Source organism: Balaenoptera physalus, assembly GCF_965194825.1.
Source record: "Balaenoptera physalus genome assembly, chromosome: 9".
NCBI lineage: Eukaryota > Metazoa > Chordata > Mammalia > Artiodactyla > Balaenopteridae > Balaenoptera > Balaenoptera physalus.
Window position 1 is genome coordinate 42,464,967 of NC_138888.1, and position 18,249 is coordinate 42,483,215.

Genomic DNA, 18,249 nt, shown 5'->3' on the forward strand with positions numbered 1-18,249 from the left:
CATCTCTCCAAAGAAGACATACAGATGGTGGAGAGGCACATGAAAAGATACTCAACATCACTAATTATTAGAGAACTGCAAATCAAAAACTACAATGAGGTATCACCTCACACCAGTCAGAATGGCCATTATCAAAAAATCTACAAACAATTAATGCTGGAGAAGGTGTGGAGAAAAGCAAACTCTCTTACACTGTTGGTGGGAATGAAAATTGGTATAGCCACTATGGAGAACAGTATGGAGGTTCCTTAAAAAACTAAAAACAGAACTACCATATGACACAGCAATCCCACCCCTGCACATATATCCAGAGAAAACCACAGTTCAAAAGGATACATGCAACCCAATGTTCACTGCAGTGCTGTTTGCTATAGCCAAGACATGAAAGCAACCTAAATGTCCATCAACAGATGCATGGATAAAGAAGATGTGGTACATATATACAATGGAATACTACTCAACCATTAAACAGAATGAAATAATGCCATTTGCAGCAACATGGATGGACCTGGAGATTACCATAGGAAGTGAAGTCAGTCAGACAGAGAAGGACAATATATGATACTGCTTATATTTGGAATCTAAAAAAAAATTGATACAAATGAACTTATTCACAAAACAGAAACAGACTCACAGACTTAAAAAACAAATTTATGGTTACCAAAGTGCAAAGGTGGGGGTTGGGGAGGCATAAATTAGGAGGTTGGGATGAACAGATATATATATAACAATATATATAACATAGATAATCAACAAGGCCCTACTGTATAGCACAGGGAATTCTACTCAATAATCTGTAATAATCTATATGGGAAAAGAATCTGAAAAAGAATGTATATATGTATATGTATAACTGAATCACTTTGCTGTAGACGTGAAACTAACATATCACCTATATTCCAATATAATATAAAAAATTTTTTTTAAAAGAGCAAGGGAAAACCCCTGAAAAAAATAATAGAAATAAGTAATTTACCAGATAAAGAATTGAACATATTGGTCATAAAAATATTAAATGAATTAGGAAAAGGATTTATGCATGTAGTGAACACTTTAACAAGGAACTAGAAAATATAACAGATACCCAAACAAATATTGAAATGAATTCAATAGATGAAATATAATTATAAAAAACACTAGAAGGAATGGATAACAGACTGAGTGATACAGAAGAATGTATAAGTGATCTAGAAGATACAGTAATGGAAAGCACCCAATTAGAAAACAAAAAAATTTTAATGAAAACAATTTTAGAGATCTTGGGATAACATTAAGCTTATGAGGATTCACATTTTAGGGGTACCAAGAGGAGAAGAAAGAGAGAAGAGGATCAAAAATGTACTTGAGAGGGCTTCCCTGGTGGTGCAGTGGTTAAGAATCCACCTGCCAATGCAAGGGACACGGGTTCGAGCCCTGGTCCGGAAAGATCCCACATGCCAAAGAGCAACTAAGCCCGTGCACTACAACTACTGAGCCTGCACTCTAGAGCCTGTGATCCACAACTACTGAGCTCTGTGGCACAACTACTGAAGCCCATGTGCCTAGAGCCCGTGCTCCGCAACAAGAGAAGCCACCACAATGAGAAGGCTGCGCACCACAACGAAGAGCAGCCCCCACTAGCCGCAACTAGAGAAAGCCCGCACACAGCAACGAAGACCCAATGCAGCCAAGAACAAAATAAATAAAATAAAATAAATAAATTTATTTAAAATAATGTACTTGAGGAAATTATGGCAGAAAACATCCCTAACTTGAAGAAAGAAACATATATCCAGGTACAGGAAGCACAGAGGGTTCCAAACAAAATGAACCCAAACAGATCCAAACCAAGACATATAATTAAAATCACAAAAGTTAAAGAGAGAATTTAAAGGTAGCAAGAGAAAAACAGAGTCATATACAAAGGAATCCCCATAAGGCTATCACCTAATTTCCTTGCAGAAACTTTGCAGGCCAAAAGGGGCATGATATATTCAAAGTCCTAAAAGGGAAAATCCTGCAACGTAGTGTACTTTACCCAATAAGATTATCCTTTAGCATAGAAGGAGAGAAAAAGAACTTCTCAGATGAGTAAAAACTTAAAAGAGTCCATCATTACTAAATCTACCAAAAGAAATGTTAAAAATTCTTCCCCAAGTCAAAAAGAAGAGTCTATAGGAAAGGGAATATCCCACTAGGACAGGCAAATATATAGTAAGGACTAAAGATCAACCACTTAAGACAGTATGAAGATTAAAAGATAAAAAGTTTACAAAGCAACTATAACTATAATAAACAGTTAAAGGATAAGCATGATGGTATAAAATATGACATCAGAACCACAGAATGTGGGGGAGGGAAGTGAAAATGTAGATCTTTTAGAATGTGTTTCAACTTGAATGACTACCAGTAGATATAGTTACAGGCCAACATATACGAATCCCATGGTAACCAAAAATCAAAAACCTACTATAGATGCAAAAAACTGAAAAGAATGGAACACAAGCATGCTATGAAAGAAAATCATCAAACCAAAAGAGAAGAAACAGAAAGAAGAACAGAGAAGAACTACAAAGCAACTGGAAAACAAATAACAAAATGGCAGTAAGTACATAACTAGCAATAATTACTTTAAATGCTAGTGGACTAAATACTCTGATCAAAAGACATAGGGTAGATAGACCCTTCTATACACTGTAAACAAGAGACTTACTTCAGAGTTAAAGGCACACAGACTGAAAGTGAGGGGATGGAAAAATATACTTCATGCAAATGGAAACAACAAGAAAGTAAGGGTAGCAATCCTCATAGCAGATAAAAAAGACTTTAAAACAAAGGCTATAACAAGAGACAAAGAAGGGTATTATATAACGATAAAGGGAGCAATAAAAGAAGAGGTTATTATTACACTTGTTAACATATAAGCACCCAATACAGGAGCACCTAAATACCTAAAGCAAATACTAACAGACATAAAAAGGAGAAATTGACAATTATATAATAATAGTAGGGAACTTTAATTCCCCACTTACATCAATGTATAAATCATCCAGACAGAAAATCAATAAGGCAACTTGGTCTTAAATGACACAATGGACTAGTTGGAGTAAATAGACATCTACAGGACATTCCATCCAAAAACAGCATAATATATATTCTTTTCAATTGCACATGGAATATCATCCAGGATAGATCACATTCTACCTAGGCCACCAAACGAGTCTCAGATTTTTAAAAGGATAAAAATTATATCAAATATATATATATATATATATTTTAATTTATTTATTTATTTATTTATGGCTGTGTTGGGTCTTTGTTTCTGTGTGAGGGCTTTCTCTAGTTGTGGCAAGCGGGGGCCACTCTTCATCGCGGTGCACGCGGGTCTCTCACTATCGCGGCCTCTCTTGTTGCGGAGCACAGGCTCCAGACGCGCAGGCTCAGTAATTGTGGCTCACGGGTCCAGTTGCTCCGCGGCATGTGGGATCTTCCCAGACCAGGGCTCGAACCCGTGTCCCCTGCATTGGCAGGCAGATTCTCAACCACTGCGCCACCAGGGAAGCCCATCAAATATATTTTGACCACAACAGTATGAAACTAGAAATCAATCACAAAAAGAAAAATGGGAAAACAATAAACATTTTGAGACTAAACAACATGTGACTAAAAAAGCAATGGGTTAATGAAGAAATCAAAGAGAAAATGAGGGACTTCCTTGGTGGCACAGTGGTTAAGAATCTGCCTGCCAATGCAGGGGACATGGGCTCAAGCCCTGGTCCAGGAAGATCCCACAGGTCGCGGAGCAACTAAGCCCATGTGCCACAACCACTGAGCCTGTGTTCTAGAGCCCGTGAGCCACAACTACTGAAGCCCATGTGCCTAGAGTCTGTGCTCTGCAACAAGAGAAGCCACCACAATGAGAAGCCCGTGCACTGCAACAAAGAGTAGCCCCCAGTCGCCACAACTAGAGAAAGCCTGTGCGCAGAAACGAAGACCCAATGCAGCCAAAAACAAATAAATAAAATAAATAAATTTTTTTAAAAAGGAGAGAAAATGAGAAAATACCTTGAGGCAAATGAAAATGGAAACACAACACTCCAAAATCTATGGGATACAGGAAGAAGAGTTTAGGATGGTAGTTTATAGTGATACAGACCTTCCTCAAGAAATAAGAAAATCTCAGGACTTCCCTGGAGGTCCAGTGGTTAAGACTTCATGATTCCACTGTAGGAGGCGCAGGTTTGATTCCTGGTCAGGAGAACTAAGAGCCCACATGCTACATAGCGTGGCAATAAAAAAAAAAAAAAAGAAGACACAAGAAAATCTCAAACAACCTAGGCTACAACCTAAAGGAATTAGAAAAAGAAGAACAAACAAAGCTCTAAGTCAACAGAGGAAGGAAATAAGAATAATCAGAGAGGAAATAAAATAGAGAACAAAAGAAAGAAAAGATGAAGCCAAGAGCTGGGTTGCTTTAAAAGTAAATAAAATTGATAAACCTTTAGCCAGGCTCATGAAAAAAAGAGAGAGGACCCAAATAAATAATCAGTGAAAGAGGAGAACTAACAACCGATACCACAGAGATACAGAAAATCATAAAAAAGACTATGAACAGTTATATGCCAACAGACTGGACAACCTAGAAAAATGGACTAATTTGTAGAAACACACAACTGCCAAAAATGAATCAGGAAGAAACAGACAATTTGAACAGACCAATCACTAGTAGTGAAATTGAATTTGTAACAAAAAATTCCAGCAAACAAAAGTCCAGGACCAGACAGCTTCATAGGGGAAATCTACCAGATATATAAAGAAGAAAAAATACCTTTCTTCCCAAACTACTTCAAAAAATTGAAGAGGATGGAATACTCCCAAATTCATTCTACAAGGCCACAATTACCCTCTTATAATAACCAGACAAAGACACTACAGAAAGAAAATAACAGGCCAATATCTTTGATTAATATAAATGCAAAAATCCTCAACAAAATATTAGCAAACCAAATCCAAGAATATGTAAAAAGGATCATACACCATGATTAAGTTGGATTTATTCCAGGGACACAAGGGTGGTTCAATATTTGCAAATCAATTGGTGTGATACACCACATTAACAAAAGGAGGGATAAATCACACGATCATCTCAATAGACCAGAAAAGGCATTTGACAAAATTCAACACCCATTCATGATAAAAATCTCATGCAAGTGGATTATATTTCAACATTATAAAGGCCATTTGTGAGAAACCCACAGCTAACATCACATTCAATGGTGAAAAGCTGAAAGACTTTCCTCTAAATTCAGGAACAGGACAAGGATGCCCACTGTTGCCACTTCTATTTAACACTGTATTGCAGTCCTAGCCACAGCAATCAGACAAGAAAAAAAAAAGAAAAGAAAAGGCATGCAAATTGGAAGGGAAGAAGTAAAACTGTCACTATTTGCAGATGACATGATACTTTATATAGAAAACCCTAAAGTCTCCACCCAAAAATTACTAGAACTAACAAATGAACTCAAAAAGTTTCAGGATACAAGATTAATATACAGAAATCTGTTGCTTTTCTATGCACTAATAATGAACTATCATAAAGTTTTAAAACTCCCATTTAAAATCACATCAAAAAGAATAAAATACCTAGGAATAAACTTAACCAAGGAAGTGAAAGACCTATATACTGAAAATTATAAAACACTGATAAAGGAAATGATCCAAAGAAATGGAAAGTTATCCTGAGCCCTTGGATTGGAAGAATATTGTTAAAATGGCCATACTACCCAGAACAATCTACAGATTTAATGCAATCACTATCAAAATACCTGGGACATTTTTCACCCAGCTATAAGAAATAATCCTAAAATATGGAACCACAAATGACCCCGAATTGCCCAAAACAATCTTGAGAAAAATTAAAAAATCTGGAGGTATCACCCTCCCAGACTTCAGATTATACTACAAAACTACAGTAATCAGAACAGCATGGTACTGGCAAACAGACACATAGGTTCATTGGAACAGAATAGAGAGCACAGAAGTAAACTTATGCACCTATGGTCAATTAATCTATGACAAAGGAGGCAAGAATATACAATGGAGATAAGACATTTTCTTCAATAAATGCTGCTGGGAAAACTGGATAACTACATATAAAACAATGAGATTAGAACATTTCCCCACAGTTTATACAAAAATAAATGTAAAATGGATTAAATGCCTAAATGTAAGACTTGAAACCCTACAACCCCTAAAAGCAAACATAGGCAGAACACTCTGACATAAGGTGTAGTAATTTTTTGGATCTGTCTCCTAAGGTAAAGGAAATAAAAGTAAAAGTAAATAAATTGGACCCAATTAAACTTAAAATCTTTTACACAGCAAAGGAAATCACTGACAAAATGAAAAGACCAAGACAACCTACACAATGGGATAAAATGTTGGCAAATGATGACTGACAAGGGGTTAATATCCAAAATATATAAACAGCTCATACAACTCAGTATCAAAAAACAACCCAATCGAAAATGAGCAGAAGACCTGAATAGACATTTTTCCAAAGAAGACATGCAGATGGCCAACAGGCACATGAAAAGATATTCAACATCACTAATCATCAGGGAAAAGCAAATCAAAACCATGAAATACCACCTCACATCTTTCAGAATGGCTATTATCAAAAAGATCATACAAAAAAAGTGTTGGTGAGGAACCCCTGTGCACTGTTGGTGGGAATGTAAATTGGTGCAACTGCTATGAAAAACAGTATGGAACAACACTGTAAATAAACTATTCCTCAATTTTTAAAAATTATAAAATAAAAAACAAAACAGTATGGAGGGTCCTCAAAAAGTAAAAAAATAAGTTCTATAAAATCCAGCAATTCCACCCCTGGATATTTATCTGAAGAAAACAAAAATACTAATTCGAAAACACACATTCATCCCTATGTTCATTACAGCAGTATTTACAATAGTCAAGATATGGAAGCAAACTTCATACCCATCAATAGATGAAAGGATAAGAAGATATGATATATAATAATGGAATGTTACTCATCCATAAAAAAAAATGTAATTTTGCCATTTGCAACAACATGGTTGGACCTACAGGGTATTATGCCCAGTGAATACTGTATATACTGTGTGATTTCACTTACATGTGAAATCTAAAAAACAAAACAAATGAATAAACATAAGAAAACAGAGGCATAGATATAGAGAACAAACAGCTGGTTGCCAGAGGGGAGGAGACAAATAGGTGAGGGAGGTTAAGAGGTACAAACTTCCAGTTACAAAATAAATGAGTCACAGGTATGAAATGTACCGAGTGGGGAATATAGTCAATAATAATGTATTATCTTTGTATGGTGACAGACGTTAACTAACTTATTGTGATCATTTTGTAATGTATAGAAAGATGGAATCACTATGTTGTGCACCAGGAACTAACAGAGTGTTGTAAATCAGTTACACTTCAAAAACAAACAAACTTATAATGAAAGAAAGAGATCAGATTTATGGTTACCAGAGGTGGGGGTTAAGGGGAGGGGAACTGGATGAAGGTGGTCAAAAGGTACAAACATTCAGGGATAAGAAAGTAAGTACTAGGGATTCAATGTACAACATGATTAATATAACTAACACCACTGTATGTTACATATGAAAGTTGTAAAGAGAGTAAATCCTAAGAGTTATCTTTTTATTTTATTAATTAATTTATTCATTTATTTATTTTTGGCTGTGTTGGGTCTTCATTGCTGCGCATGGGCTTTCTCTAGTTGTGGGGTGAGCGGGGGCTACTCTTTGTTGTGGTGCACGGGCTTCTCATTGCAGTGGCTTCTCTTGTTGCAGAGCATGGGCTCCAGGCACACAGGCTTCAGTAGTTGTGGCATGTGGGCTCAGTAGTTGTGGCCCACGGGCCTAGTTGCTCCGTGGCATGTGGGATCCTCCCGGACCAGGGCTCGAACCCATGTCCCCTGCATTGGCAGGCAGATTCTTAACCACTGCGCCACCAGGGAAGTCTCCTTATCTTTTAATTTGTATCTATATTAGATAATGGATGTTCACTAAACTTACTGTGGTAATCATTTCATGATGTATGTAAGTCAAATCATTATGCTATAAACCTTATACAGTGCTGTATGTCAATTATATCTTGAAAAAACTGAATAAAAAAAAGTCCTTCCAGACTAAAATTCAATTTTCTGTGTAGCAATGTCATAAACAAATAACATATCGTGGAAAAGTCAGATTTTATTTTTCATTTAATAACTTTGTTGCATAATCATTATGTGCCAGTTAGTGTTCAAAATGCATTTGTAGTTGCTGTTGAACCACTTTTTTCTAATAATTTAAAAATAGGCCACAATTCATGTTTCTTAAAAACGTTTTAAGCGGGGAAATTTGTCCTATTGACTATGACAGCAGGCACGCATCAGTGATATCCATCCCCCAAAATAATCTAGAAACCAGAATAGGCTTTAAAGTGTTCTAGTAATGAGAGATCATTACTCTAATTTACTCAACTTAGATATTTAATAAAATGATTTATGGCGAGAGGAGTTCTGGATCCCAGCATTGGGTGGGTATTTGGGTTCCACAAAAATACAGGCATTTGGAGGCTCCTGAGAATCAGTGGGGATCTATGCCCAGCTAATGAATCAACAATTCTTGTTTTCTCTGTGTACTTCCCCTAAAAACACTCCTTGATCCACAGGGCTGGCCCCTGGCAGTCACATTTTACTATATGACCTGGCCGGCCTCGCTGCAGCTAATTGAACCAAAGATCAGTATAGAGCTCTAACTGGGAAAATCTGATTCTCTCACCAAGAATGTGGAATTCAGCACAAAGCAAGTTCAGTTAATTTTATCATATAGCTGCATCTGTAACACCTAAGACTTGGAGCTGCAAGGCCACCAAGTTCAACTAAACTGAGGAGTAGGAAACAGCAACCAACAAAAAGAAACCATGGAGCAAAGAAGTGTGAAAGAGACTGAAGATTCAGAGATTCCTGAGGGCTTTCACTTCTTGGTTAAGTCCTTCCCTGAGGTGTGCCTGAATTCCTCCTCTTTGGTTCTTTAAGGTACTTAGTATCTTTATAGGAATTTTACTGAAGCTATTTTGAGCTCGTTTCTGTTATTTGCAGCCAAGAATTCCTTAAAAACACATACACTTGGAAATAATATCCATAGATTTATCCTTAATAATCTGGCCAAGTCTGTGCCCTCTTAATGGCATTTATTTCACTTGTTACTTTGAAGCTAAGAAGTTTGCATTAAGATTTAAACTTACCTTCATGAACAGTCTCTATCAAATGCAGTTTTGCATATTGTTTTGCTGCCTTAGCCAGGTGTCTTTTCACTTCCCTGCAGTCTTAGGTTAACCAGAAGCTAAAACAATTATCTTTGTATAGTGACAGATGTTGTGTGTTGATACTCTCATTTGCACAAACGTGACAAAAGGATTGATCTCTTTCTGTCATTAACGTTTTAGTAGATGAAGAGGGAAACTTTTTCATAGGAAATTAGGAGTGTTCAAAAGATCTTCAGATAGCTGCCTTCATTTTAGTTTTTATAATACTCTAATTTCAACAATATAGTTACCAATGGGCTCAGAAATTGTTATTTTGAAAATAAAGATTGAGGGGAAATATTTAAACATCATCTAACACAGTGGTTCTTACATTTTGGTATGCATGAGTCACCTTGGTTACTTGTTTAAAATACTGACTTCAGGGCCCCACCTCCAGAGATTCTTATTCCATGAGTCTCAGGTGAGTCAAGGTATCAGCCTTTAATAAGAATTTGATTCACATGGTGAGCTACAAAGATGGTTAAAAAAAAAAAAAGGAGAGGCTAACTTTTTCATAAACTTTCACCATAACCCTAAAGCAATGTTTATTATATACCCATAGTAAAATGTTTGTGAGCACACAACCCCAAAGAAGTAACTAATTTATGTAGATGCACATATTATTGTACTGATATACACATTATATAGAAAAAACCCCATCACTATGGTGATGGCATTTATATTTCAAGGCCTCTTCAGGCATAGTTCATGGCTAATGATAGTAGATGATATAATCTAAGTTTTTTCTATGTTAATTTAGTTAAATTTAGAGACATATAATCTGTGGGGTGACAACATATATCTAAATAATATATCATTGTTATATACTAATGTAATACATCAATGTCATATTAATTGTATTATAATAAATATATGATATAACCTGAACAATATATAATCTGTAGATCTATACACAAACTGCAACATAGTCACAACAGAAAACAAAGAAATTGAGGTACAGTGTTACAGTCCAAGCCTGCAATTTTAGACCTCCCCCTCTCCCCTGAAAACCCAAGAACTTTACCTGAAAATCATCTGACATAAACATAAGGGTCCAGTTGCAATTTTTACAATACTTTTTCTAAAATTTAAATTTTTGGCTGCATTGGGTCTTCCTTGCTGTGCGCAGGCTTTCTCTAGTTGCGAGTGGGGGCTACTCTTCGTTGCGGTGCGTGGGCTTCTCATTGTGGTGGCTTCTCTTGTTGCAGAGCATGGACTCTAGGTGTGCGGGCTTCAGTAGTTGCAGCACGTGGGCTCAGTAGTCGTGGCAGGTGGGCCCTAGAGCACCTGGGCTTCAGTAGTTGTGGCACGTGGGCTCAGCAGTTGTGGCTTGCGGGCTTAGTTGCTCCATGGCATGTGGGATCTTACCAGAGCAGGGATCGAACCCGTGTCCCCTGCACTGGCAGGCGGATTCTTAACCACTGTGCCACCAGGGAAGTCCAACAATAAATAAATATATTATTTTTAGACTCAAAAATAAATATAAAATATATAAATAGAAGTTCCAATAAATGTCTCTTCATCACAGTGGTTCGTCTTGCACACCCCCTGAGGTTGAATACTGCTTCCTCAGATCACAGATAAAGGTTTCTCTATGAAAACTTTCTCCTATAACTTGCCCTTCCAAATAATACATTATAAATTATTGGAGCTTGAAATTTTCTCTTTGATTCATTGAGGAGTGATCCATGGGAAAATATTCTTCCAATCCATATTCTCTCCATAAAGGATTTAGCAACACCATCACCTACAGTGGCACTGAGATGGTCAGAGACAAATATGTGCTTTATTGGTTGAATTGAGAGCAGGCAGCAAAACAATAAATATGCCCTCTCAATCGAGGGGTGTAAAAAATAGGCATATTAAGGGCTTCCCTAGTGGCGCAGTGGTTAAGAATCCGCCTGCCAATGCAGGGGACATGGGTTCGAGCCCTGGTCCGGGAGGATCCCACATGCCATGGAGCAACTAAGCCCGTGCTCCACAACTACTGAGCCTGCGCTCTAGAGCCTGCGAGCCACAACTACTGAGCCCATGCACCATGACTACTGAAGCCCGTGCGCCTAGAGCCTGTGCTCCGCAACAAGAGAAGCCACCACAATGAGAAGCCTGCGCACAGCAACAAAGAGTAGCTCCTGCTCGCCACAGCTAGAGAAAGCCCAAGGGCAGCAATGAAGACGCAACACAGCCAAAAATAAATAAATAAAATAAATTTATATTAAAAAAGCAGGCATATTAAATATCCTTGTTAGGAAGCCAAATCTAGACAGAATGAATCTATGTGTTCAAATTGAGTTTAAAGAGGCCTGTCCTTTTCTAAGGAGGGGGCTGGAATCTATTAGGGACCATGGTTTGAATTCACAGAGCAGGAAACATTGAAAAAGACATCCTGTGAACCTTGTGAACTAGTCTCACCAAAAACAAAAACAAAACTGCAAAAAGTCAAAGGTTGAAGTAAATTTTTAAAAAATTAGTCATGTAAAAATAATATTTCCTACATTTGTTGCACACCTTCAATATGCCGAGAACTGTTTTAGGACTAGGGATATGCCAATGAGGGGAAAAATGCAAAAAACCTGCTTTGTGTGCTCTGTGGAGCTTATATTGTTGTGGGAGTGTGTGTGTGTATCTGTATACATATATACATATGACAGATTAAAAAAATCAGTAAAAAGCACAACTGTGTATTATCAGATGGTAATGATAAATAAAATGGAGAAGAACAAGGGAGGGAAGACATGGAGTATGAGGCAGGGAGTGGGGATGTGGGGACTGAACCAGGTAGGTAACTGGGGGGTGAGCGTTCCAGGTGGGAGTAACAGCAAATGCAAAGCGCTAGGAAAAGCAGGAATATCTAAGCAGCAGCTCTGTTGCTGTACTGGAGTGAGCAAAGGAAGAAAGGAGTGGATGTGCAATAAATTGATGAAAAATTTAAAAACTGAAAAACATATTTTAAGACTAGAACCAAGTCATAAGAACAAACATTTCAGTAATATGACAAGAATTCAATTCAACAAACAGTATTCAGAATCTACTATGTGAAAGGCCCTGTTTTAGGAGCTTCAAAACCAACAAAAATTCCTGCTTGCATTTCAGCAGAATATAAATTGTGAGGAAGCAGAATAAAAGAAAATACAAAACAGTAGGACAAAAATAGAAATTAAGAATTCTTGTAATACAGTATAATAATTTTAAACTATACAACTAAAAATTTACAGAAATAAAACAAGATTAAAGATTCAAAACTACATAATTAACAATATGAACAGTAAGTGGTAGAGGATCATGTTAGGTAGAGACATGATAGAAAATACTTTTTAAATGACCCAAATCTAACTTCTGGAGATGAAAATTACAATGGCTGAGAGGTAACATACATTGAATGGATTAACAGCAGATTAGACATTGTCCAAGAAAAGATTAGTGAATTCACAGACATAGCAATAGAAATTATCCAAAATGAAACAGAGTCCAAACAAATTCAACAGGGTATCAGTGAGTTCTGTAGGACAAAGTCAAGTAGCATAATATATGTATAATTGGAGTCCCCAGAGGACAGGGGTAAGGGAAGCACAAAAATATCAAAAGAAGTAAAAGCCAAAATATTTTCCAAATTTGATGAAAACTATAAGCCCACAGATCCAAGAAACTCAAGAAATCCAAAACACAAATGTGTGAGATAACAGAAGATATATACATTTGACCCTTGAACAACACAGGTTTGAATGGTGCAGGTCCACTCATATGTGGATTTTTTCTATAAATACACACCACGGTACTACATCATCTGAGGTTGGCTGAATCCTTGGATGTGGAACTGCAGGTATGGAGGGCCGACTGTAAAGTTATATTCTAATTTTCGACAATGCAGGTGGTCAATACCCCTAATCCCCACATTTTTCAAGACTCAACTATACTGGGCTTTGCCTCTGGTTTCTGGCACAGAACTCCTGAAATCCTTGTAATTTCCTAAGTGATAAGAACACTGGAGCATCCCTAATATTTATCTTTGACGCTGTTCCTGACATAGTGCTCTGAAAACCCTTGTCAACTCCTAAGTGATAAGAGCAGTGGGAGCATCTTTTGTTCTATTGAGGAGACTCTAAAGGGCTCCTGGATGGCTCCTGAATGGGGCTGGTCACCAGAAAGACTAAGCCATGATTAGAAGCTTGGAATTTTCAGTCAGTCTCCCCCATTTCTCCAGAGAGGGGAGAGGGGCTGGAAACAGTTAATAACAGACCATGCCTATGTGAGGAAGCCTCTGTAAAATCCCAGTAGTATGGGGTTTGGAGAGCTTCCAGGTTGGCCAGCACTTCCACACCAGGACGATGATGCACCCCAACTCTATGGGACAAAAGCTACTCAGGGGCTCTCCCAGACATGACCCTATTGTAGTTCTTTATCTGGTGTTCATCTGTATCCTTTATCATATCCTTATAAATGTAAACATAAGTATTTCTCTGAGTTCTGTAAGCTGCTCTAGCAAACTGACCGAACCCAAGGAGGGGGTCGTTGGAACCTCTGATCTACAGCAGATTGGTCAGAAGCACAGGTGATAACCCGGGCTTGCAACTGGCGTCTGAAGTATGTGTGTGTGGGGAGGAGGGGTTCAATCTTGTGGGACTGAGCCCTTAACCTATGGGATCTGATGCTAGCTCTGGGTAGATAATATCAGAACAGAGTTAAATTGTAAGACACCCCACTGGTGTCAGACGTGCATGTTTTTGTGGGGTAAAACCCCCACACATTTGGTGTTCAGAAGTGAAGTGTTTTTTGTGAGGACTGAAGGAGACTCACAGAGAAAAAACACATAGTAGGAAAAAAACTTTTTTTTTTTTCTTACACAGAAAGGAACACAGAAAAAAACTGAGTTTTTCATTTTCAACGAGAAATTGAAGAAAAATACATCCAGGCAAATCACAAACTGCTGAACCCAGTGATAAATAGAAAATCTGCAAAGGAGCCAAAGGGAAGAGGTACAGAAAATACTTGAAGAAATAATGGAAGAGGACTGGAAATCATAACTGCATGCATAAATATATACAATTATTTTCTTGTTATTTAAATTTCTTTAAAAGATGACTGAGATGTCTGATTTCTTGTCCAGCATGTAAGAAACCTGAAAATTGCCACTCAGTTCTAACAAGTAAAAACCTGAAACACTGAAAAATCAACTCTTCTTAAATCCATGAGAGTGAGGTCACAGGGCAAATTATTGCCGTCTAAAGTGAAGAGACAACAGAGAATCACAACTTACCAGAGTAGAAACTCATGAGCTGAAAACCTCTACAGGAACTGGTGCTGGGGTAGGGAAACTTGAACTGTAATTGACAAATCACTGGAGGCTCGGTGCCGGCAAGTCTGAAAAGTTAAAAACTCCAGAGGGACCCACTCACACTTTCGTGGGTTTTACCTCCAGGAGTTCATCAGGTCCTCACAGTAAATACTGGAGAAAAATCCCTTCATGCTTCTGGCAGGAGCTGAGGAAAGAGAGCCATTTTGAAATACACCAGAGCATTCTGTTCTTCTTAATAAGCTCTGCCCTCAGCTGAAACTATTTAACCAGAGCCTAACCTGCTGGGGTCTATCAGAGACTAATTGACCTTGGGAAAGGGAAATATCCATCTTCAGCTGGCTCTAGCCCTCCACATGAAGGAAGGAAAATACACAACTCCAGCCTCCTTTAGCCTTCCACATGGGAGAAGGAAAATATCCAGTCCCAGCCCATTCTAACCATCCTGTCCCACATAAGGGGGGAAGGGACTGAGAAGAACATGCAAACTTCATAATCCAGTGGCAAAGATAATTCAGTCACTAAAAGATTGAGACCTAATCACAGGACTACAGAACACTTCTTCCCACTCCACACCGTACCACCACATTACTAAAGGCATATTTACAGCAATTTATCCAGTACATCATCTCCATCTTTCAACAAAAAATTATAAGATACACTAAAAGGAAAAAAAAAAAAAAACCCATACAGTTTGAAGAAACAGAGCAAGCAACAAAACCAGGCTCCAATATGGCAGGGATGTTGGAATCATCACACTGAAAATTTAAAACAACTATGATTAATATGCTAAGGGCTCTAATGGATAAAATAGACAGCATGCAAGAATAGATGGGTGATGTATGCAGAGAGATGGAAATTCTAAGAAAGAAGCAAAAAGAAATATTACAGATTAAAAACACTGTAACTGAGTAAGGAATGTGTTTGATGGGCTCATTAGTAGACTGCACACAGCTGAGGAAAGAACCTCTGGGCTTGAGGATATGTCAGTAGAAACCTCCAAAACTGAAAAGCAAAGAGAAAAAAGACTGAAAAAAAAAACAAACCCACTGGAATATCCAAGAACTGTGAGACAATTACAAAAGGTATAACATACAAATAATGGGAATACCAAAACTAGTAAGAGAAAGGAACACAAGAAATATTTAAAGTAATAATGACTGAGGACTTCCTCCAAATTAACCTCAAATTAATGATAAAGATAAAAAATCCTGAAAGATGTCAGGGGGAAAAAAAAAAAAACGCTTGTAGAGGAACAAAGATAAAATTTATATTCAACTCACCTTCAGAAACTATGCAAGCAAGAAGAAAGTAGAGTAAAATATTTAGTGTTGAGAGAAAAATCCCACCAACGTAGAATTCTGTACCCTGCAAAATTACCCTTCAAAAGTGAAGTAGAAATAAAGATTTTTCTCAGACAAACAAAAATTGAGGGAGTTTGCTGCCAGCAGACCTGCCTAGCAAGAAACGTTAAAAGTCCTTTGAAGAGAAGGACAATAATATGTCAGAAACTCAGATCTACATAAAGTAAGGAAGAGTATTAAAGGAGGACTAAATGAAAATAAAATAAAAACTTCTATTTTTCCTATTCGTAATTGCTCTAGCAGACAACAATTTGTTCAACATAATAATAGCAACAATGTAGTCACTATGCATATCTAAGTCTTATAAGCTTATATAAACAAAATGGATGAGTGCAATGATACAAGGGATGGGAGGGAAGATTCAGGATTACTTTGCTACTATAAAATACTTGCACTACCCTTGAAGTGGTATAATGTTATTTGAAAGTGGACTTAGATAGTTATAATGTAAATTCTAGTAGGCAACCAATTAAAAAGAAAAAAAAAGAAGCAACTGAATGCTAAGAAAGGAGAGAACATGGAATCATATAAAACACTCAATTAAAACCACAAAGGGCAGAAAAAGTATGGAAGGCAAATATAGGGAAAAAGAACAAAGGTAACAAGTAGAAAAGACTAACAAATATAGTAGCTATTAATCCAACTATGTCAATAATCACTTTGTATGTCTAATGGTCTTAATTCACCAATTAAAAGTCAGATATTGTCAGAGTGGATTAAAAAAATAAGACCCAACTATATGTTTTCTATAAGAAACTCACTTTAAAGATAAAAACCTATAGATTAAAACTAAAGGGATAAAGAAAGATATACCATACTAACACTAGTCAAAAGAAAGCAGTAGTTATATTAATTTCAGACAGAGTGGACTTCAAAGCAGGAATAGTTGTCAGGGAGAGAGAGGGGCATTACATAATGATAAAGGAATCAACACACCAAGAACACATAACACATAACATAACACATATCCTTAATATGCATGGGCCTCAGAATATGTGAGCCAAAAACTGATGGAACTCAAAGGAGAAACAGATGAATCTAAATTATAGTTGGAGACTTAAACACCCCTCTATAGAAATGTACAGATCCAGCTGGCAGAAAATCAGTAAGGCCATAGTTGAACTCAACAACACTATCAATCAACTGGATATAATGGACATCTATAGACTACTTAATCCAGTAACAGCAGATTACATTCATCTCAAACTAACATAGAACATTCACCAAGATAGACCACATTCTGGGCCATAAAACACACCTTAACAAATTTAAATGAACAGAAATCATACAATGTCTGCTCTCAGACCATGGTGGAAGTAAACTAGAAATCAATAACAGAAGGAACAACGGAAAAACACAAAATACTTGAAGATTAAGCAACACACTTCTAAATAACAAAGGGGTCAAAGAAAAAAACTCAAAAGAAAATCTTAAAATATTTTGAACTAAATGAAAATGAAAACACAATTTATCAAAATTTGTGAGATGCAGTGAAAGCAGTGCCTAGAGAGAAATTTATAGCATAGAATACATATATTAGAAAAAAGGAAAAATCCAAAATCAATCATCTAAGCTTCCACCTTAGGTAACTAGGAAAAGAAGAGCAAATTAAATCCAAAGTAGGCAAAAGAAAAGAAATAATAAAAATCACAACAGAAATCAGTGCAACTGAAGAGGCAATCAATAGAGAAAATCTTTGAAAAGACCAATAAAGTTGATAAGCCTCTAGCCTAAGAAAAAGAGAGAGAAAATACAAATTACTAATATCAGAAATGAGAGAGGGGATATTATTAAAGATCTCACAGCCATTAAAAGGACCATAATGAAATATTACAAACAACTCTATGCCCACAAATTTGATAACCTAGATGAAATGGACCAATTCTTTGAAAGACACAGTCTGCCAAAAGAACAAATAGAGTCTGAATAGGCTTATATATGTATATATATAAGGCTTATATATATAATAGGCTTATATATGTATATATATAAAATTAATACAGAAAGCACCAGGTTCATGGGTTTAATGGTGAATTCCTATCAAACATTTAGGGACAAAATTATACAAATTCTCTACAATCTCTTCCAGAACACGACAGCAGACAGAATACTTCCTAATTCATTCTTTCAGGCCAGCATTACACTAATACCAAAATCTTACAAAGACATTACAAGAAAACCACAGACCAATATCTCTCGTGAACATAAATGCAAAAATCCTTAAAAAAAATTAGCAAATTGAATCCAACATTGTATAAAAAG